The 24,494-nt window shown below is 37.8% G+C and overlaps 1 long non-coding RNA gene across 4 annotated transcripts in view; it reads left to right on the forward strand.

Annotated features, from left to right (window-relative positions):
- The window catches only part of LOC134810913 (uncharacterized), a 304,196-nt gene that overhangs the window by 269,316 nt on the left and 10,386 nt on the right, over positions 1-24,494 (forward strand). The window contains exon 4 of one of the 4 annotated variants that reach the window (XR_010159670.1): positions 8,077-8,154. The exons of 2 other annotated variants lie outside the window; for them this stretch is intronic. This is a non-coding gene — a long non-coding RNA (uncharacterized LOC134810913). Of the gene's footprint in view, positions 1-8,076; positions 8,155-19,574; positions 19,620-24,494 lie in introns of all 4 variants that reach the window. One more of the 4 variants, XR_010159671.1, reaches the window with a different exon arrangement.

Genomic DNA, 24,494 nt, shown 5'->3' on the forward strand with positions numbered 1-24,494 from the left:
GTTTTAAGTAGTGTGATTAGAAAGAGCCTCACTGTTACAGCAACATTTGAGCAACTGTAATTAATGATGAGGGAGTGAATACCCCATACTCAGGTGAAGAATTTCAGAGGGAGTGAATGTGGATCCACATTTTTGCTCACAATGCTACTGTGCCCCAAAATAAGGGCAGTTTGCTCCAAATGCAGTTTCCCATTAGGATCAATGGGATGGTAAGGTTAAATGAAACTTGATTCAAGGTTATTTTCCTAACAGGGTAGGGAGTCAGAAATCTCCCTATTTGCATTAGCATGTTAGACTTAGAAAGACAATCACATGTGGCCAATGTCCATTATGTATATATCATAGCAGAGAAACAACTCAGAAATACTCTTTTGGAAATGGACAAATAGGATTTTAAATCCTTAGATTGGCAATTTCTCTAAAGGATAAATTAATCATGAGAACAGGAAGAGAAAGAAATCTTAGTAATAATATTATGAATGAGTGTTTAAAATTAGAATCACTAAAACTGGGCTCTGCTGTTTCTTTTTCCAGGTTTTCTCCTTCACGAACAATTTGTTTTTGATTCTCCAGAAAAATCCATGCTAAGAAAGGCCCCATTCTAGAAAGTCTAGTTTATTACTACTAAGTTAAATATTGAGTTGACTTTTTTTGTATTTAGGAAAGGTTTAGGAAATGCCCCTTGTCTTACTTACGAGTGCCAATAAATTTATTTGGCTATTTTCTCCCAATTACTTAATGATAACCTGCTATGAATCATTTTATAAGACAAATCATTCTCAAGTTTTCTGAATGCTTAGATACTTATATATTGGATTTTTTCAGTATGGGAACACCTGTTTCTTCAGTAGGAGGGACAATTCAATGCTACTGGAAAAGAAAGCTAGTCACTTTCTTCTCTTCACTCTGTTCTGCCCAGGCTCACTCTTTGGTGGCCCTGAGAGGAACTAAGTTGAAGCCGCCATTAGAATGCAGCGCACCCACTGCCATAAGTGAGTGCTGGTTGGCCTGCTGGTGACTTTGTTTCAGAATTCTCACAGTTCACTCTGGTGAATGGAGAGGACATATCAGCAGCCCAAGTGGAACAGCTCATGTTCACTATGTCCCTGGGAACACAGAAGGGAAAGCTCCTCCACGTCTTGCCCCACATGAATCCAAGCATATGTGGATTTTGCTCCCTGCTTCTCCAAGGCATCCTCTTCCACCTGCTGACAGCATGATTCATTTTCCCTCCAAAGAATAACTACTTGATCCTTTTCTTCTCCATCTTGTCAAACTCACTTTCCCTGTGCAATTTGAAAGATATTCTACTTGTGTGTGCAATCATAACAGAAGCAAATATAGAGGCCACGTTCAACGTTGTACTGGGCCATTTGTTGGCCCACTCAAATAACTCTCTGTGAATTTAAACTTAGGACTTACATCTGGCCACTTATAACAGAGGATGCATTATATGTAGTCTGTCAGCCTGGTAACCTCAGGTTTGTGTGAGTCATAATCCAGATTGGTGGGTGAATACCACTTCCACCCATCCATCCACTCTACCTTTTAGTCTTACATAAGCCACCATGGAAAAGCTTTTCCATCCTCTTGCCTGATCCTGCAAAATACTACTTCAGTTTTTGCTTATTTATAATTCCAGGTTATAAGAATTATGTATAAATGTCAGTCTTACATCTGAGAGCTATGTTTAGAAGATTTTGTCAGTACTTGGTCTAGCCAGGGCAATGACATAGTATAGTAATGCCTTAATTTCACCTGCCAATAATAGTGAATTTTAGGGAAATTTAGGAGAATTATGGCTATGATTTCAGAAAGCACAAACTTCAAACTCTCATATATGAGGAAAAGCTACCTAAGGAATTCAGTAAATATTCTACTTAGAGTTCATTAGAAAATGTTGTATACAATAAGTCAAATCGGCAATCATTTTGAGTAGCTATTGTGTGCCAGACACTGTACAGAGTATTGTGGAAGCTACAGAGGTGACTATCCACGTATGGCCTGAAATCTTGCAGTGAGAAAATAACTTTCTTTAAGTGCTTTCTTTGCTTGGATACAGAGATGCTTTCTTATTGGTTTTCTCCCACATTGTTGTCTGCATGTCTCGCTTCACTTTTTGTTTATTTGTTTTTGCTGTTTCCTCCATGTATTTAGTCCTTGGATTTTTCTAGTGCTCCATCCTTGAATCCCTTTTCTATCTGCACACACTTCCTTGGTTACCACACTCTAATAGCATGGTTATTACTGTTATTTCTATGTTGAGGACTCCAAATTTATATCGGAAGTCTCAACTTATTTGCTGAGCTCAAGACTCATATATCAAACTGCCTATCCAACATAACATAATCGAAATCTTAAAATTGGCATGTCCACAAAAGGTTTCCTCATCCCCCAGTATCCAACATAGCTGTCTCCAACTCTGTATTTGAAAACCCAATGCCCCTAGTTGCTCAGGCCAATGCTTGATTTTGTGTGTGCATGTGTGTGTGTGTATGTGTGTGTGTGAAATTCACATCTAACCTATTAGTTTATCCCGACAACTTGATATAGTTTGTATATTTGTCCCTGCCTAAATCTCATGTTGAATTTTAATCCCCATGCTGGAGGTGGGGCCTGGTGGGAGGTGTTTGGGTCATGGTGAATCCCTCATGGCTTGGTGATGTCTTCATAATGGTGAGTTCTTCAGAGATCTGGTCATTTAAAAATGTATGGCACGGCCTTCCCACCCTCTTTTTCTCTCTCTCTCCCTCTCTTTCTCTCACACATTTGCCCCTGCTTTCACTATGTGATGTGCCTGCTCTCCCTTCATATTCTGCCAGGATTGTAAGCTTCCTCAGGCCACCCTAGAAGCTTAGCAGATGCCAGCATTATGCTTCCTGTACAGTCTGCAGAACTGTGAGCCAATTAAACCTCCTTTCTGGTAAATTATCCAGTCTCAGGTATTTCTTTGTAGCAATGCAAGAATGGCCTAATACATAGCTCTACCTTCAACATACAACCAAAATTCAGCCAGCTCTTGTCACCTCTACTTCTACCACCATAGCTCAAGCCACTCAACTATTTCACCTGAATGGCTCTAACATCTCCAGCATAGTACCAGAGTCAATTTCTTGAAAGCAAGACAGATCATGTCACTTCTTAGATTAACTCCATTCAATGACCTATTATTCCAGATAGGGCAAAGTTTTTATAATAACAATCAAGATCCCACATAGCTTAACTCTCTTACATCTCAACTCTCATCTCCTATATCCCCTTTTCATCCCTCTCCACCCTACTTCTCACTTTATTCTGGTCTCCTTATTGGTTTGCAAATATGTCTCAAGATCTTGATACTCAATACTTCTCCCAAACTCCTTCCACATTTATTGTATATAAATGATCAAATGTCATTTATGAACAAAACACTCTCTGATCAACCTGATTTAAAATGGCTTTTTTAATCCTTGACACCTCTCACCCCTTTTCACTGATTTTTTTCCATAACAACTTATCATTATGTGACATATGTACTTACTTGTTTACGTATAAGATTTACCCTGAGAAAGTTAACCTTATTATCTGTTTATTTCCTTATCTCTAATTTAGCATAGATGATTAAGGTAAGGATTAAAAGTGATCATATTTATAATGTGTTTAGGATAGCTCCTGAAACATGGTAAGCACTTAGTATATATTAATATTTGTTAGCTCTTATTCATAGTTGTTAGTTGACTAATAAAGTGCCTGTCATATGATACTTACTCAAAAATGAAATAATTATTCCCTCAATAATATTTTATTGCATGCTTTCCACCTTCCATAATCATTTCTAGGCCTTGGGAATACAGATATTAATAATAGTTTCTTCCATCAAGAAAAACATTTTCTAGTGGAGAAAACAGACACATAAATCATGAATTTTAATACAGTGTAAAAAAAGTATGTAATAGAGTATATAAATATACAAATACTACATAAATTATTATTCATATATACTTAGTGTAAATTAAACTTTTGTATATAAATAGGTTAGAGCCTTGGTATCAACTGACAACTTCATGCAACTTAGGAGCTAGATGAGATTTTCCTAAAACTTTCATGAACATGTCTGAAAGAAGACAATAGTCTTTTCTTCAGGGATTTGGCTTCTTTGTTTGCTGTCCTCATTCACCCAAATCCTTCCAAAAATTACAATTGGACTTTCACAAATTTCTAAAGAAGAAAATGTGCAGAATCTACTGGAAATTATAAGGAGTGGATTATATCAAATAATAGAAAATTTTAGACCAGATATTTCTGTTCTTTTGAGCCATTTTTAGCCACTGGGACTCCTCTCTGAGCCATCCCCTGTTCAGGCAGGGTCAACTCACAACCTTCCATGATTACTCCGTATTTTCTTTCCTCTTTTTGCTCCTCAACCCCCTCCTATACTGCCCTATTGACTTCAAAGACAACTTTTTCTATTTTGTAGAACAACTTATCTTTTTCTTACGTCTAATTCACCAAATTAGTTAAACACATCAAGATATTCACAGCAACAGGATCTGCTATGTATAGTATTAAAATTCCTAAGAAGACAACTGTGTTCACAGGAGTAAGTTTTACTGCTACTGGTACTACTAAATACAAATCTATTTATACAAATAATGCTTATTGTCTCTTTAATGACACTAGTATGATAGTTTGCCCCCAGATAAAGTTTTAGGAAGATATATACTTATTTTTTCAACTAACTTATAAAGTCTTACAATAAGAAAGTAAAAACAAAGCCCAAGTCCTGAATCTTTCTACTTCTTTCAGCGCATCCTAAACATAGACTACCACAAAAAAACTACAAATACTTGTGTTGATCCTCAGCATCACTCATTGACCTTATTTTTCTTCATTTTCTATTTGCACTTGTACATATACATTTGATTTTATCTTTGCGATGTGTTGTCCATCAGGAAGGATTTTTTAAATCACCCTTGAAGATTAGTCCAAACAGTATTAAAAATGTGAATAGTGCCAGGAGTAATGATTTGGTTAAGAAAATATTCAGGAAATACAAAATAGAGGAGAAAGAGAGGGATATAGACTAAAAGTAGGTTATTCATTTTCCTCTGTTTTTGTATGTAGGAAGAATAAGTGTTTTCCCGGAGCGACAGTCAATAGAAGAAAAACCTTTTGGAATTATGCCATTAATCTCTTTTCATGATCTGCTCACCACTTTGGTCTGTTCGTATGCACATGTGCATGCATTCTCGCTTTTGACCCAACTGGGCTTAGCAACTAAAGGAAAAGAAGGAAGCAGTAATACAGCCTGGAAAGGGGCAGAGAAAGTTTTACAGAGTTGAGAATAATTGGGTTAGATTCTAAAGGATGATGCCTCTATTTGGATAAAAATGGGGAAGGAAGATCAACGTAAAAGAAATAGAGATTGCAAAGGCACAAAGGGTAAAATCCCTAGGCTTGCTTTGAAAACTCATGTAAGTTGAGCCTTAAATTATGGCTTTTAGCTTTGCAGAGATGAGAAGAATAACTTTCTATCTTAATTTGGATTCCACCAGAAAAAGAGCCTGAAGCAAGGATGAGAATACATGTAGTTTACTGGGTGTGTGATACCAGGAAACACATTTAAGGGAATAGGGGAATAGGTAGGGAAGGGAAAGAAGCTACCAAAAGGTAAATTGTGTGGCCATTTATCAGTGTGGGCAGCTGGATCTCAATTCTATTAGGACATTCTGGAAGACTGAATGGAATATACATTCTGGAAGCCTGCATGGATTCTACCAGGGGCTGAGCAAACCGGGCATTTATCAAGTAATTATCCTCTCATCATTGGATACAAGCACTAGTTCTGGCAGTTCTGGCTTGTTTTGTGCATGGGTCAATTATTTTGTAGCAGTGGAAAGAGGCCTTTGGTCAGAGTTGCAAGTGTTTGCAGTAAGCAGCCTTCTCAATGTAGAAGTAAATTTGAGGTGGGGTCCCAAAAGTTTCCGCCAAACCTTCTCTCTGACTACCTTAATGCTATTCTCCTACCCATTCTCTCCTTTCCCTCCTCATGCTAGCCCTCTATATTACTTAGAAATGCCTCCAGCAGGACTCAGCACTGTAAACAGAGATTCAGAGATGCTTCCCTCTGCTCCTTAAACACATTGGTTTCTTTCAGGAGGAAATGAATAAGTACCATAAACTCTAAATCCCCAGCTCACATACTATTTTGATTTGAAGCCCTCCCTGCGGGACCCATTCATAGACCTGGTGGGTGTCAAAGTCATAAAATAGCCATTGAATTAAAAACAAGGAGAACAAGCTCCTCCTTAATAGAAGACCCAGAGAGTGAGAGCTTCCTTTCAATGGGGTTTTTGACAGTCTCCTTTGAAACAACCTTGCTTATAACACAGCAGCTCATCTGTGTGGCCTAATCAAAGAATAAAGTACTTTATATTATTTTTAGAGTTTAAAAAATTGAAATGAGAATTCACTTTAACTTTCAAACTCTTGTTTCCCCTTCATAGTGAAATTGGGGTTGGAAGATCAAGAGTCCCTGATATTCCTAGAACTGGTATTAAATAATGTTGTGCTCAAGGAAGTTTCTGGTTCATGGTCAGTTCAAATTATCATTTCTAGTGAATCTTAAGCTGACAATTTATTACTGAAATAGATGAGATTTAGAGTTCTGAGTTCGAGCCACAAGTTGACATCAAATTTCATTACCTTTCTGAGTGTCAAGTTCTTTACCTGTAAATGGGAATAAAAGTAATGACCTCAAAAAATAATTGAAAACACTATTTTATGTGTATGTAAAGATATATATAAAGTACATAAAGCATATATTAGATCTATATATATTATAAATATATATAGAATAATATATAGATCTAATAGAGATATAATAGAATATATTATTATCTATATATTAGATAATAATGTATAAATAATATTATATTATTATCTATAAATATATGTGAATCAAATCCAAGGCTAAAACTAACTTTGTCAACCATAACTAAGTAATTGAATCTCACTAAGCACAGTTCCCAAATCTGTAAAATGAATGGGATTAGGTCACTAGGTCTCAACTGGAGTAATTGGACTTTCGTCATTTTCTGAGACATTCTTTGTGGCCACAACTGAAAGGGGTGTGCTATTGGCATTGAGTGCGAAGAGGCCAGAGATGCTGCTAAACATCTTACAATAAGGAGGATAGTCCCCCATAACAACAACAACAACAACAACAACAAACTGGGTCAAAATGCCATAGTGCAATAGTTAAGAAACCTTGGATCACTAGAAATATTTATTAACACTAAGATTTTTTTATTCCCTAAAATGTTATTGCTTCCATAAATTATAAATATTTGTTAAATACCAACAATTTCCTATTATAGTTGAAGGAAATGTCAAATCTTGGTCATGACCTACAAAAGCTCTGGCCATCTGGCCCTGGCCTGCTTCTCCAGCCTCATCTCATGCACCTGTCATCTGTTATTCTCTCTAGTCTGGCTATAACAGCTTCCATCGTGATCCTTGCATTCCTTCCTTAGGATTTGGAATGTTCACTTTACTGTACTAGAAATCTCCTCTAGATCTCTGCTTGTCTTTCTCATTTTATTCACCTTCTGTACTCAGATTTCACTTCTTCAGACAAATGCTCCCTAATCACCTGATTTTCAATGTTTCTACTTTTCATCTTTACATAGTTAGACTGCCTTATGTTTTGACCACTGCATTTTGTTCACAGATTGATCCTAGTGCCTAGGTACAGAAAAGCTGCTCAGTAAACACGTGTCAAATGAATAAATGAATTGGGACCCCATGTCAGGCACTTTAAATAGAAAAAAAATTCACCAAAAAAGGCTTATAAAAATTACACCCATTATAGATTTTTTTCCTTATGGATACAAATAGCCGTTCTTTTTATATAATTGTCTGCAAGGATAAAGTTGTTCTCATTAGGGAGATAAAAATTTACAGGAAAAGGCTCGAGGTTGTATTTATTTTGGAGACTAGTGACTGACAAAATAACACTTTCTGTGTGTTTATTTTGTTTGTTTTGGTTTGATTAGGTCTGTCTCAGACAGAAATCTCTTTCTCTCTCTGACATAGCTTGAGAGGTGCACCCTGACTCTAATGAGGACAGCACAAGGTATTAGTTCTGTTGGTGTTCAAGTTTTTGTCCCTAAGGTAAGGATTTGACAACATCAATTAATTTAACAATTTTTGGAATCAATATGATTCACTTGGTGCTTTCTTTTATTTGGCCTGTTTTATTTACATGAACATAAAAATTGCTGCCGATTGATATGTGAAGAACTTCCTAGTGTGTGGTAAATAAAATAGTCCTAAATTATACTAAGACTAGAAAAGGAATCTTTATCTGAAAAAATTTTAATATCCTCTGTGGCTGTAAGTTTGGCTTTTGTGTGCCAGAAATATCTAATTGTGTTTATTAGCCTGCCTGTAGATATCAAGAACTGATAATAATCCAGTTTACTTCTCCAAGTTTAACCTGATCTACCACTTACTGTAGGAATAACCTTTTTTACTCTGAGATTTCTTAGCTTGTCTATATTTGTGACTTGCTAGGAGATGTTTTTTAGCTTCCTGCAAGGCTTACTCCATAGTCATAAACCAGATACCAAGCCAGTTACTAAGGAGGACTTTTTAGGCATCAATTATTTCTTCTAATTATTTGTAATACCTAAAATTACTGAAATAAACAAATTTCTTCTGCACATAGAAAAGTATATAAAAATAAAAAAAAAAATCAAGAGAATGAGAAAACAAGCCACAGACTGGGAGAAAATATTTGCAAAAGCTATATCTGATAAAGGATTGTTATTCAAACTGTACAAACAAGTCTTAAACTCAACAATAAAAAAAATGAAAACCCCAGTCAAAAACAGGTGAAATATCTGAACAGACATTTCAACAAAGAAGATACATAGATTGAAAATAAGAAAAACTGCTCAACATCATATGCCATTAGGGAACTGAAAATTAAAACAATGGCACACCAATGCATACCTATTAGAAGAGCGAAAATTCCATACACTGATGACACAAAATTCTGGCAAGGATGTGGAACAACAGGAAGTCTCATTCATTGCTGTAGAAATGCAAAATTGTACAGCAACTTTGGAAGATGGGCTAGCAGTTTCTTACAAGACTAAACAAACTCTTACCGGAGTCCAGCAATTGCATTCCTTTGTATTTATCCAAATGAACTGAAAAGTTGTGTCCACACAAACATCTGCACACAAATGTTTATAGCAGCTGTATTCATTATTGCCAAAACTTAGAAGCAAACAAAATATTATTCAGTAGATGAATAGATAAACTGTGGTACATCCAGACAATAGAATATTATTCAGTGCAAAAAAAAAAAGTGCTATCAAGCCATAAGATGACATGGATGAAACTGAAGTGTATATTACCAAGTGAAATAGCCAATCTGAAAAGGCTACATATTGTGCCATTCCAACTACATGGTGGTCTTGGAAAAGGAAAACGATGGAAGCCGGAAAAAAATCAGTGGTTGCTAGCGATTGAGAGAAAAAAGGAATGCTGGAGCAAAGAGGACTTTGGAACAGTAAAACTCTTCTGTGTGATACCATAATGATGATTACAGGGGCTGGGCGTGGTGGCTCACGCCTGTAATCCCAGCACTTTGGGAGGCCGAGGCAGGTGGATCACAATGTCAGGAGTTCGAGACCAGCCTGACCAACATGGTGAAACCCCTGTCTCTACTACAAATACAAAAATTAGCCAGGCATGGTGGCATGTGCCCGTAATCCCAGCTACCCAGGAGGCTGAGGCAGGAGAATCACTTGAACGTGGGAGGCGGAGGTTGCAGTGAGCTGAGATCACACCATTGCACTCCAGCCTGGGCAACAGAGCGAGACTCAGTCTCAAAAAACAAAACAAAACAGTAAAACAAAAAACAAACAAACAAAAAATGACGGTTACATGTCATTACACATTTGTCAAAACCTGTAGAATATACAGCAGCAAGAGTGAACCCTGGTGTAAACTACAGACATTGGTGATAATGTGTAGCTTCATTGTAACACATATGCCATTCAAGTACAGGGTGTTGATGGTGGTGGGGAGGCTGTGGATTTTGAAGGCATGAGGTATATTGGAACTCTGTACTTTCTGTCAATTTTGCTGCGAGCCTAAAACTGCTCTAAATAATAAAGTTTGTTAAAAAAAGGAAACATAAAAATATAAAGAAAAGCTCTAGGAATGGTGTTTTTTTCTCCCCATCTAGGCATTGCATTTGGAGGAGAATAACTACCATCCATTAGAAACTAAAGCAAAAAGAATTTGGCAAACAAAAGACATGAGGAAAATCAGGTTCTGATGAGAAGTTCAGTTAAATGATAATATGGTCTTTTGAAGTAGTATGTTTTCACTGAGATGGTCTGATAATTGATTAAATGACTGAATATGAATGTTTTCTTAAGTATCAAGCAAATAGCTTCAGCTTTTCCTCCATCCTCATGCCAGGTATATGGCATATTCTAAATGGAGGCTGAAGTCTCTGAGCTGCTTAATTTTTCACAGACTTCTGCAAGGATGATGGGCTTTCTGGCTCACTTTTTGCCAAAAGGCTCAGAGTAATGACTTGCACACTGTAGGAATGCAATGAGTAGTTATGTGTGTTTGGTTATTTGCGTTTCTGGATGAGCCAGTAAAGGTTGCAATTGCTTCATTCCTATTATAAGCTCAATAAAGAAAGAGATTATGTTTGGGTTACCATTATAACATCAACACTTTGCACTATCTGCAAATAATAAAAAAGAATGCATAAGCAGAAGAGCTTTTTCTTGAAAGAGCATTAGAACACTGTGTTACAATTAATTAACCTTGAACTAGACATCAAACACTGGTTAAAGTGTTTTGGTTAAAGGTACAGTTCCAGCCATTTTCATTATCCTTTTCTGAGTCTCCATTTCCTTATCTGAAGCATGAGCAGAAATCAACTTGGCCTGCCCTTCTAAGAGCTGTTCTGAGGATCTGTTAAGGTAATGCAGATGGGAGAACACTTGAGTTTTAGGTGCTGTATAAATGCATGATCAGACATAGCAAGTTACCCTGACAATGATCAGGAAAATAAAAATGAATGAGTGGGGAATGTAAGGAGGTGGAGGGAACTTAATTTGCTAGAATTTTCAGAGGAGTAAAATATGTAGTTAAGAAGAAATATTTGATGAACTACATGAGGTAGTGAGTGGGGGATTCCTTATCATTCCTACCCCAAAATGCATGTTCCACTTTCAAATAATGCTCAGTGAAATTCTCTTCTAAGCAGGAAGTCTCCACATAATTGCAAACCTTTTGTTAATAGAGTGGTCTGTAAGTGTGGAGTCAAAGGCTCATTGCTTAAGGTCACAGAGGATGAGTTTTCTCCAGCTACTCTTCCTGAAAATTAATCAAAGATGCAAGATTTTATTTCTTTAAATTAAGGCTCAGATGATTCCTGCCTGACAAAGATTCCAAATTACAAGCCTGCCTAGGATGTATATATATATTGCAATGCAGCCTCACATATAATCATGTGAGAATCATACTGGGTTATATTAGACTTAAAGAAAATTTGGTCTGTGTTCCTTAAAGTGAGAGTATATTAAGACAGGTGGGACCAAGCTCAATTTTATCAGCCAAAAAGTTAATCTGATATAGCAATGAGGGGCAGACCTGGAGCCAGAACTCAGCATTCCATCTCAGTGTAGCAAATGTCTTATAGGTGATTACATTTTAAGTACTGATTCAAAATCACTAGACAGATCAGGTATTCGTATCACATTTTTCCATTCCCCTCTCCAAGTGGATGGACCTACATTTCAAACTAGACAGCTATAAACTGTTAACAGCTTGCTAATGGATGTTGGAATCATAGTTCATCTTATTCAAGCGTTCTATTACTTATTCCTTAATTCATCAAACATGTATTAGATGCCTAAATGGTCCAAGCATCTGGAGTTGCATAGGGAATTATGGTAAAAACAAACAAACATTGTGCATATGTGTGATCTGAAATGTATATTAGTTGTGATATGAGAGAAGAAATATACCATTAAAAGAAAACATTTGGTTCTTGGGCTAATTTCCAAGATAGGTTTGTTTTTTTTTAATGTCCACTTTCTATGTTTCCTCTTCATACTGTGTTGAAAGAGGAAAGTAAATTCACCAGAGATTTAACTACAGCATTCCATTTCATTCAAATTATGCCTACTCGCATCTTGATACTTTTCTAAGATTATCTGAAAACTTTAGAACAGTTTGAAATAAACTCTTTCATATATTAATTAATTCATTCAGAAAACATTGATCAATACCTTTTATGTGTCAATCACAGTGCTACGTACTAGGGAGTAAAGACACAAATAAGAATGTCCTACAGAACTCATTATTTGAAGATAGGCTGCAATTGAAGAAATAGCTTACAAGTCAGTGTGATAGTACATCTGAAGCACAGAGGGTGCACAAAGGCAGTTGGAGCAGGGTAAGGTTAATTGGACCTGTGAGCTCAAAGAGGGTTCCCTAGAGAATGTTAAGTCTAAGTTACACTAGAAAAGAAGAGTAGGGGTTCAAGGCAGGATGGACATGTCAGACAGAAGGATGAGCATGATCCACAGAGCAGAAGCCAACAGCGAAATGGTGTGCCCTGGGAAATATAATCAATTCCTGATTGCTGGAGCAAAAAGTGCAAAGGGGCAGAGCAATCAAATTGTTTTAGATATTACTACCTTGAGCAGGACAAAGCACTGACTTTGTGTATCATCAGCTGAAATTTGCATGGGGTCTTCCACATTCTCAGTCCTTCCTTCAGACTAGTTACCTTTGCAATCTTATAATTATGATACAGTTAAAAACAATAATGTTCTTGGAAAACATATGGACATACTTAATTTATAATTAAATAGATGACTACAAAGATAAGATTGGAAAACCACTTTGAACTCTCTTTCTATGACCACAGTAAGTTTTGTCCAAGAGCTTTGCCTCTCCTTACCATTTTCCTCCCCTAGCTTCTCTCTTATTTTCTTTCTTTCTTCTTCTTCTTCTTCTTTTTTTTTCTGACACAGAGTCTCCCTCTGTCACCCAGGCTACAGTGCCATGATCTCGGCTCTCTGCAAGCTCCACCTCCTGGGTTCAAGCCATTCTTCTGCCTCAGCCTCCTGAGTAGCTAGGCATACAGGTGCCTGCCACCACGCCCAGCTATTTTTTTTTTTTTTGTATTTTTAGTAGAGGCGGGGTTTCACCATGTTGGCCATGCTGGTCTTGAACTCCTGACCTCGTGATCCACCCGCCTCAGCCTCCCAAAGTGCTGGGATTACAGGCGTGAGCCACCGCACCCAGCCTCTCTCTTATTTTCTAATAAGCTTTTCCATCTCTTCTTCTCTTTTTAAATTTTTTATGCATGACCTTCTCTATCTATGACAGCAAACCCAACATAGACTTTCATCTGACCAAGTAGTTCACAGTGTTTGTTTCCAGATTTGTTTAGAACTTCCTGTGGAGAGTCCTTAAGGATGATGAAGCCCGTGGATTTCCAGGCTCAATTTCTTCACCTGATCTCTGGCAATTTCACATAGATCTGTTATATAGATTGGAACTTTTCACGAAATTTCTTTGAAAAGAGAGTTACTATGCTTCATTAAGCCTTAAAATTGCTACTTCTTGTCTGATTTTCATCTTTTGAGGCTAAATTGAGGCCCACAGAGGAGAAGACAGTATCAATACAACATAGCTATCTAGACAGAACTAAATTCAACATGGCTCTACTCTTCTCAGATGCCCATCCCATTAGGTTATTCCAGGCAACAGTACTTTTCTGCCGTATTGCCCATACTAGGGACATCTGGGAAGTACAGTGACATGAGGGTCACCATGTGCCCAGTGTTTCCTCTCAGGAGCAGACTTAACTGCCTCCAAGCCTTCTCCTTTTATCCTAAATTGGAAACTCTCTGTCCATCATTTCTCTGGGCTATATTAAATTCAATTTAGAAAACATTAACTATGAGCTTACAAAAATGTTTGTGCTCAGCCTTGGAGACATAAGGTTAAATATATATGTATTATAGTCATTGCAGTGGAGTTTCTCACTGACTTTTTTGGGAACAAGGCACACAGACACGCATACATCTGACTCCTTCAATGAAGTGAGAGCTATATTAGAGTATGTTGTTATGGATTAAATTGGGTGCCCCCAAAAGATATGTTGAGGTTCTTACCCCATGCACATCCGAATACAAACTTAGGTGGAATAGGGTCATTGTTGATGTGATTCATTGAATTAAGATAAGGTTACACTAGAGTAGGATGTTCCCCTAATCCAACATGACTGTTATCCTTATAAGAAGGTGGCCATGTGAAGACAGAGATACAGGGAGAAGGTCATGTGAAGGTGGAGGCAGAGAATGGTGTGATGTATGTATAATCCAAGGAGCACCAAGGATTGCTGGCCATCACCAGAAGCTCGGAGGGAAGCATGGAACAGATTCCCCCTCGGAGCCCTCAGAAGCAACCAACCCTGTTGACACACACCCTGCTTTTGGTGTTTTAGCCTTCGGAACTGTGAAACAACAAACTTCTATTGTTTTAGTCCACCCAGTCTGTGGTACTTTGTTCCAGCATCTCTAGAAAACTGATACACATGCATGAAGTTCACAGATGAAGAAGACATTATTAGCTACCCCAGGGCTCCAGGCACACCCCCCTGGGAACAGGTGACCTTTTAGTTGGGCACTGAGGGGTGAGTAGGTAAGTAGGCATCCTTCAGAAGGAAAAAGGGAGAAGGTGCATTCACAGCAGAGAAGAAAGCAGGAGCAAAGGACAGGATTTAGAAAGGTCTTTTTGTTTTTGAGCAATGCTGAATAACCCTGTATAGCTCCTACATGGAACTGGAGCTTGGGGTGCTTTCGGCAAAGCCTGTTGCAATGTACTTTTGCAACAAGCGAGTTAAGTCAAGAAAAACTTCAAGTTTTGGTGTCATTTTGTGTGTGTGTGTGTGTGTTTAAATATGAATCTATCCCCAGATGGTTTCTCTTTCTTTCTTTTAATTTCTTTTTAATTATGGAAGCTATTCACCAAACATGTTTTTGTTTATCTCAAACTAAGTATACAGTTTCAACATATGGAGGATATTTTGTTTTACTTCAGTTTATCTTAAGAAATCAGCTTTCCTAACTCTTGCTGGCAGTGGACCCAAATGATTTCTTACTTTTTATTTCTCTATTTATTTTCTCTTCTTCCTTCTTTTCTTTCAGCTATGCCTTATTCCTATCTCCCTCCCTCCCTCCCTTCCTTCCTTTCTTCTTCTTCTTTTTCCTTCTGGAATGTTATAAAATATTTCCTGTGTTAATGAACTGCCCCATTTAGTGGCAGAAACCAATAGCTCCTTGGCTTGTAGACATTTAGTTAACTTAGAAAACACAAACTGAAATTGTGTTAATAAACAAGTCAGGGATATTATTTGTATTTTAATTTATAGTATCATGAAGCTGGCATTCAAATTTCTTCATAATCTGGATTCACACCACTTGAGCTGGCCTGTTTGGCTTGATGCATTTCAAACCTCAGGGCATCTGGCTCTTCTGTTCTTCCTTTCCTTGGAAAGCTTGTTTTCACCTCCTCAGCCTTCTGTGCTCCACTTACCTTTTAAGATGCAGCTCAAATGTCCTTCCTTTTAAACACATTTTATGGTGCTTCCAGGCAGAACTCATTATTTTCCCCTAGATTCCCCTAGAGCTTTGTCCATTCTTCTATTATAGCTTTATTGTGCTTGGTATTTATTTTCATGTATGTTTCTTCCATCGAACTAAGGTAAAAATGGTTTCTCATTGTCACTAAACTTGCAGGGTCCAAAAGAGAGGCTGGCACAGAGTGGGCTCTATAAATTCTCATCGAGGAAACTTGTATGTGAAAAGAGAGGGCGATCTTCCCCCAAGGAGTAAAGAGCTTGTCTTCAATAACCTTGCAGCTCTTCTTTAAAATCATTTGCATACTTCCCAATTTGAAGAGCCCTTGAATGGTTAGACACTGGGTACTAGAGGTGGAAAGCCACTGAGAACACTGAGGGTAAGACTGATAGGGGAAGTTGCCCTTTCTTGATATTTACATTCATGTAGCAGAAACTGGGCATCCATTGGATGTCAAATCCAGTGTAGAGGTGTAGAGATTTATTCATGACCATTTCTGCAGTGATGCTAGACCAAAGGGTTCACCACTCCTGCCAATTCTAAAAACTGGAATCAGTTACACTTTGCTGAGAAGGTTTTTAGGTTAGAGTGCTGTAAACAAGTCATGAAGCCTGTAAGAAGCATGAGAAGAAAGAGTGGTGGCACATGGGATGTATACTTGGCATAGCTGTACTCCCCTTAAACAGGGTTTACGTCTTTCATCTTAAAACTCTCAGTATTTTACTTGACACATTGTATATGATCCATAAAGGGCTGTTGAATGAATGAACGAGTGAGTGAATGAAGTTTGCCTAAGCTGATAAGTAGCAGGAGTGCAAATGTGCCAGCTTTGTGAGTACAGCTCTATAATTCCTGACCCTCCCTCATTACTTGTATGCCTTTTCAATGATCTTGTGACATGAGACAACTTAAACATTTTATTGCATGACCCTTAATTCTAGCAGCTGAAGTCTAGCATCAATGACCTTGACGATGGCATTTTTTGTCCCCATGCATTGCTCACTGGAGATCTGCACTAAGTAGGATTGATGACCTAGAGACTAAGGTTAGGTTCTGAACACGTGGCTCACTATGACTGTAATCTCTTCCCCTTCACTACCTTTTTAAGGGGTTTGGAAGTGCAGTGATATAAAGTGATAAGGAGAAAAACAAGGAGAGGGTCAAACAGATGAGGGGGGGTGTGAGCCAAGGTAGGGAGGTAAAACAGACGGCAGGCATGAGTGGTGGAGGAACTGGAAGAGGACGAAAAGCAGAGCTGGAGCAGTGGACCACGGGGACCCACAGGCACCAGGATCAGCCTTCCCGTGCCACCCCCATGCCACTCACTGAGCCCCTCCCTGCTGTCTCCACCTTCATTTCTGATGGACATATTAAACACTTTCCTCTCCTGTAGTAAGAATCCTCTACATCTGAATGCCACTTTTCACCATAGGGCCACAGCACTGGGACCCGGGCTAAGGTGTGCTCTGGTCACATTAAGACTACGGGACTTTGATAGCTGGGAGAAATCCTAACCTTTCCATACTTCTATTTTCCCATCTTTGTTAGAAAGGCAGTGTGTGATGGAACTGAGGTTACAGAGGAGGGAGAGTCTTTACAGAGTGTCCGGTGCTACAGAAACATGCCTGCGTTCTCATCTTTATGTTTTCCTTATGATAGCAGAATATTTCTCCAATAAGGAAACGCATTCTCAGAGAAGCCAAGGACCAGAGATTATGGAACAGTTTATGAGTGGCAGAGTTCTAGAGCCCAGCTTTGCGACTTTCACCCTAGTCTGCTTTTATTTTCGCTTCTCCAAGCCTCATCCTTAGAAACCATGTTGTCTCTGATAGCAACAACAATATGTGAACTTGAGTGTTTTTTTTATTATAAAAGGGTAACTTTGTTTATTATATTTCTTATTTAAGTAGAATGTTTTATTTCCATTTAAACCTAATGTTAAACAATTTAAATAAGGAATTTATTTTTATGTTTAGAAGGGAATTTTCTGGTTAAACATCACACAGATCTGAATCCTGAGGCTCTGAGTGTTTGACACATGACTCATTTGGTAATAAAGGAACTGTGGTTGCAAAGTCAGTACCACAGTTCTTTGCTGATGCACACCTGCAGACCCCGCGCTGCCCTTCTGTGACCGAGGACCAAGTTTACCAGGAGATAATCATATTTATAAGCAACATTCAACATTTTAAGTAGTACATGGCAGGACTCCTAAACCACTGAGGCAGTCAAACCCAGGGTCCTAATAACTTTTCCATACCTCTTTAGAAACTGTATTCAATAGGCCATTGTTCTCAGGTATCCTGAGTGAAAGAAAATAGTTTTGATGAAGAGGGAAATGGGCCGCCATTCCTATCACCTGCTCTGCTGGGAGGGCATGGTCCAGTCCTAAGTAGAAAGCAAACATTGAAGGCGGGTGGGCAAAAATCCCAGACAGGGATTTGTTTTGTTTTGCTGCAGGAATTTTCAGGTCACCAACACCAGCTTCCAGGCTTTCCTCTCCATTGCCCTCCTCTCCCAGGGAGAAAGTCTCCTCTGTTCTCTGGACTATAAGGCAGCCTGGGTTTCTCTGGCTCTCCCCTCATTAGCCAAGGAGCACACATTGAAAATCCAAAAAATATATGATTAATTCAACTTTGGATGCATGCTGTCAGTCTGAGGGCAGTTTCTTTAGAAACAGCTAGAGGCTGCGTATTTAATGCTTTGAAGCACATTTTCACACCAGGAGTTAAGCTAAGTTGCATTGAGAATTTTCTTCAGCTCTGTTAATGTTGATACAGAAGCTATTGTAAACCCCAATTTCACGCCATGAAAAGATTCCTCTCCATGCTAAGACTTTAAGAATAGAGATGTTATAGTCTTTTAAATAAGAAACCAGCAGAACTCCCACAAACCTTCACATTACCATAGTGCTTTCTGATTTACAAAGCACCCTCCACTGGCTGGCCTTGCCTCTTAGACATTAAACCACAGAACAGCCTCATCAGTTAGGAAGAGTTTGCCATGAGAATCTTGCCCCCCAACCTGCTCTGAGCTCCATTGACCACTCAGGTCTTTAAAAAGAACCATGTTTCTTCTGACCACCAGCATCTGCTTCCACCATTGTCTTGGTTAGGACTTCCCAACAGAGCCCTGCCCACTCTCTCCACTTTTGTCTAGTTAATTTCATCTTATCCTTCTGTTGTGAGCCCAAAGCACATTTTTTCAGAGAAGTCTTCTCTGATCACCTGCTCCCTGCAACATTCCTTATGTACAATCGTAGAATCATATTTCTATTTTCCAGACTACTTGGAATCAGTTTCTAATTAGTCATTTTTTTCAGTATGATTACTTTGATATCTGTCACTCTATTAGGTTGAACATTATTTCTGTGTTTAGCTTACTATTGTATCTCTAGCACATGTCTAGCATATAATGGCTCAATAAATATCTGAATATTAAATGAATGACCGTCACTCACTTCCCTTTTACAACAGAGAAATTTGAGGCTCAGAGCAACATGCCCATTGCCATGGTACCAATAAAAGACTTTTGGGGGTCAGAGAGATTCAAACCCAAAGTTCAGCGTTGTCGTTTATTCACTTGGGTAATTTTCTTTCCATCTCTTGTTCCCTTTTCCTTTACTCGTTAAATTCAGATAATAGAAACTGAGAGGATGGTTGTAAGTTCTACAAGAGATAAAAATTATATATGGTGCTTGTGTACTATTAATACACTCTTAAATCCATGCATGTCTTTTAAGTCTATTTGCTGAAATTCTAATTCCAGTCTATGAAACAATTGATTTCTATATTGCCCAAAAACATCAATATCTCTTCCTACAAGTGGAAAATCTGAAGTAAAAAGAAAGTCAGTGCTAAAGGCAATTATCTCACCCTTTCTTTTCTCCTTTAGTTCACAATGGAATGACAGAAGAGATTATAAAATGAATTTTTCAAGGTAATAGAAATGGAAACAAAACTAACATCTATTTAGCTAATTTAGTATATTTTAAAATGCTTGGCATAATCATATTGCTTTCTTACTTGTTCTGATTAGCAATGACTGTCTGAATGACAGGCCCAGGATGGGGATGCAAATGTTCTGGAAAAATGAAATGAAAGATTTCTCATGGTGGAACAAGAGAGTGAACTCACAGTGTTTTTACTGGCAGATTTGCTAAGGAATGGAGCTAAGGAAACAGCCAAGATGGTAGCTAACGATGTTGTCAGGAGAGAAGGCTTATGCAATTAAAAAAAGAAAAGAAAAAGAAACAAAACAGAGGAGAATAAGCATCAGATTTCAAGAGACGTTTGACTCAAGTTTCTTGACACTTAATCTCGTGTTTGATCCACCAGGCCACCTGAGGTGCTCTATAATATTATTATGTCCAATCTATAATTTATATCTTCTATATCATATTCCTAAGCTATTAAAGGCAGAGCACAGACTAAGCATATTTATAGAAATTATACTACTGTAATAGCCAAGGAATATAAAAATACTATATTGCAAGGATTCTGTTTCAGGCTAAAAATGAAAGAAGGATATTGGAAACCCCACGCATATGTGATTTAATATACATCATCTAATTCATTTAACTTCAAACTGCTTTAGTACAGTTATGTCAGAAGCAATAGTTACACATATTTAAAGTTTCAGCTGGAGAGAGCTGATCAAGCACCTTGACCTCTGTAGTGAGATGGTTGTATATAAGAACAGGTAAGGGAGTTGGAGTCAAATGGACCTGGGTTCAAATCCTAGCTATGCCACTTATGATGTCTGTGATATTTGGGTTAGGAAATGAAAAGCAAGGATAGTAATGCGTCACATGGTAGATATGATTTAATAAGTTTGAAAATTGTATGAATAATGTCTATTTACTAATACCTGTAATATAGTCTAAATTTAATAAACACTGGCTCTTTTTCCTGAAAGCATTTGTCTTTGATTTTTTGAACAGAAGAGAACAGATAGAGTATATTTGAAATACTAAATGGTGTGCAGCTGCCCTGCTGCTGGAAACAAGAAAGGAAATGTGCTTTGCTCACTGGTATGGTGCCACTCGTCCTCTCTGCACCCTGATTCCCTCCGCCTTCTCTACCTGAATCTCCTCTACTTAAAGGGAAAAACAGTGATTAAGGGTGATCAAGCTCTCTCCTTTTCCAAAGAGGACTGAAGGTCCTACACACACATCCAAGCATGCTGGGGCTCTTCATGGAGGAAAAGGACTCAAGCTTTTTTTTTTTTTTTTTTTTTTTTTTGAGACGGAGTCTCGCTCTGTCGCCCAGGCTGGAGTGCAGTGGCGCAATCTCGGCTCACTGCAAGCTCCGCCTCCCGGGTTCACGCCATTCTTCTGCCTCAGTCTTCTGAGTAGCTGGGACTACAGGCGCCCGCCACCACGCCTGGCTAGTTTTTTTGTATTTTTAGTAGAGGCAGGGTTTCACCATGTTAGTCAGGATGGTCTTGCTCTCCTGACCTCGTGATCCACCCGCCTCGGCCTCCCAAAGTGCTGGGATTACAGGTGTGAGCCACCGTGCCTGGCCGACTCAAGCTTTTAATACATATTTTGTATATGCAGACATACCAGTTACTATTTTTTGTTGAGTTAATTACAATGTTGCCTAGACGTGATAAGACTGAATATCCATGTCTTGCTCCTGACTTCCAGGGGAAAGCATTTATTTTTTCACCATTAAGTGAGATGTTAACTGCATAATTTCTGTAGACGCATTTGGACTAAGAAATGTCTTTTAGGCTGTGCGTGGTGTCTCACACCTGTAATCCCAGCACTTTGGGAGGCCGAGGAGGGTGGATCACCTGAGGTCAGGAGTTTGAGACCAGCCTGGTCAACATGGTAAAACCCCGTCTCTACCAAAAATACAAAAAAATTAGCCGAGCATAGTGACGCGCACCTGTAATCCCAGCTACTTGGGAGGCTGAGGCACGAGAATTGCTTGAGCCTGGGAGGCAGAGGTTACAGTGAGCTGAGACAGTGCCACTGCACTGCAGCTTGGGTGACGGAGTGAGACTCTGTCTCAAAAAGAAAAAAAAAAAAGAAAAGAAAAGTCTTTTATTTCTAGATTGATGAGACTTCCTTTGTCCAGAATAGATGTTGGATTTTGACAATTTTTTCTGTGTCTATTGAGATGATCACTTTCTGTAATCTGTTAATATGGTTAATTAAATTGATGGCATCAAATACTAAAACATTAAGTCAAACTTACATTCCTGATATTAAATTATTTTTGATCTTGATGTATTATCCTTTTTTATATACGGTTTGATTCAAGTCAGCGAAGTTTTGTTAGGAATTTTTGAATCTATATTGATGAGGGCTATAGGTCTGTAGTTTAGCTACATTTTTCTTCTAATTTCTTACTGTTTTGATATCACAAGAGTGATGACCTTATAAAATGATTTGGGATATATTTCTTTAAATTTCTGGAAGAATTTTTGCAGAATTATATTATTTCTTCCTTAAATACTTGGTATAATTCACAAATAGTTTCAGGGCCTGGAGTTTTCTTTGTGGGAAGGTTTTTCACTGTAATTCTGTTAAAAAGTATAATGCAGCCAGGTGCAGTGGCTCATGCCTGTAATCCCAGCACTTTGGGAGACCAAGGCGGATGGATCACCTAAGGTCGGGAGTTCGAGACCAGCCTGACCAACATGGGGAAGCCCCATCTTTACTGAAAATACAAAATTAGCTAGGCTTGGTGGCACATACCTGTAATTCCAGCTACTCAGGAGACTGAGGCAGGAGAATTGTTTGAACCTGGGAGGCAGAGGTTGCAATGAGCTAAGATCACGCCATTGCACTCCAGCCTGAGCAACAAGAGAAACTCTGTCTCAAAAAAAAAAAAAAAGTATAATTCAGTATAATGCAATTTAGGTTATCTGTGTCTTCTTTCATGAATCTTAGAATTTATTGTCTTTCAGGGATTTTTTTCCCCATTTAATGTAAATGGTTGAATTTACTTGCATAAAGTTGTAAATAGTATTCCATTATATACATGGAGTCTATATTGATACCACATTTTTCATTGTAACATTGTTAATTTGTGTCTTTCTTCTTATATGCTATTAGTCTGGTTAGAAGTATATTAATTTTACTGACAGTCTGAAAGAACTCGGTTTGAGTTTCTATTATCATATTTTTGAGACGGAGTTTCGTTCTTGTTGCCCAGGCTGGAGTGCAACGGCACAATCTCGGCTCACTGCAAACTCCGCCTCCTGGGTTCAAGTGATTCTCCTGCTTCAGCCTCCGGAATAGCTGGGATTACAGGTGTGTGCCACTATGCCTGGCTAATTTTTGTATTTTTAGTAGAGACGAGGTTTCATCATGTTGGCCAGGCTAGTCTCAAACTCCTGACCTCAGGTGATCCACCCGCCTCAGCCTCCCAAAGTGCTGGGGTTACAGGCGTGAGCCACCATGCCCGGCCTGGTTTCTATTATTTTTAAAATTATTTTTCTATCATTTACTATTGTTTTTCTATTTTCTATTTCATTGAGATCCACTGTTAACTTTATTATTTCCTTTAAGGCTTCCTTGATATTTGTTCTTCATTCTACTTTCTGAGGATGGATGCTGTTACTGATTTGAGAAAGTTTTCCTTACTCATACAGTTATTTGGGGCTCTCCACATCTCTAATTCTGCTTTAGCAGTGTCCTACAAATCTTAACATTTGGTATTTTCATCTTCATTCATTTCAAAATACCGAATTTTAAAATTTTCTCTTTTAATCTCTTTTTTGGCTCATGAATTGTCATTTAGAAGTGTACTATTTAGTTTCCCACATTTGTGTATTTTTCAGATATCTTTTTGTTATTGATTACAAATCTAATTCCATTGTGAAAAAACAACATACTTTTTATTACTTGAATTCTTTTACTTCTTTTTGTCCAGAATATAGTCTATCTTGGTAAATGTTCTGTTTGCACATAAAAAGAATTCGTATTGCACTATTGTTTGGTAGAATGATTTATAAGTATCTATTAAGTTGCTCGATAGTATTGTTTGCATCTTCCTTATCTTACTGTTTTTCTGTGTATTTTATCAATGAACGTGGAAGTACCATTAAAATCTCTAATAGTGGGTTCACCTACTTCTTCTTGAGGTTCTATTACTTTTTGCTCCATATATTTTATTGATTTTAAGCAATTTGATTATGATAGGCCATATCAAGATTTTTATCATGTGTGATGCACTTGGTGTCCATTGAACTTCCTGGATATGTGGAGTTATTGTTTTCAGCAAATTTGGAATATTTTGAGTAATTATTTCTCCAAAAATTATTTCTGTTTCTTCTCTTCTCATTCGAGGACTCATCGGGCCTCTTGAAATTGTCCCACAGCCCACTGATTCTCCATTTTTTCAGCCTTTTTTTTTTTTTTTTTGCCTGTTTTCACTTTGTATAGTTTCTACTGGTGTTTTTAAGTTTATTAATCTGTTTTTCTGCAGTGTCTAATATGATATTAATCCCATCCATTGTATTTTTCACTGTACACATTGTAGTTTTCATCTGTAAAAGTTTGATTTTGACATTTTAAATATTTTCTATGTCTTTATGTAATGTTTTCAATATTTCCTCTGGTTTCTTAAACATACAGAATACAGTTATGATATCTGTTTAAATGTCACTTTATTCTATGCTTACTTTGTATCAGTTTTAATTGACTTTTTTTGCCTCAGTATTGGTTATATTTTCTTGCTGCTTTACAAGCTTTGGAATTTTTTATTGGGTACCCCACATTGTCAATTTTATTTTTAAGTATTGGATAATTTTTCCTTCTATACATGTTCTAGAGCTTTGTACTGAGACATGGTTAGG

The sequence above is a fragment of the Pan troglodytes genome, chromosome 7 (assembly GCF_028858775.2).
Source record: "Pan troglodytes isolate AG18354 chromosome 7, NHGRI_mPanTro3-v2.0_pri, whole genome shotgun sequence".
Classification (NCBI taxonomy): Eukaryota; Metazoa; Chordata; class Mammalia; order Primates; family Hominidae; genus Pan; species Pan troglodytes.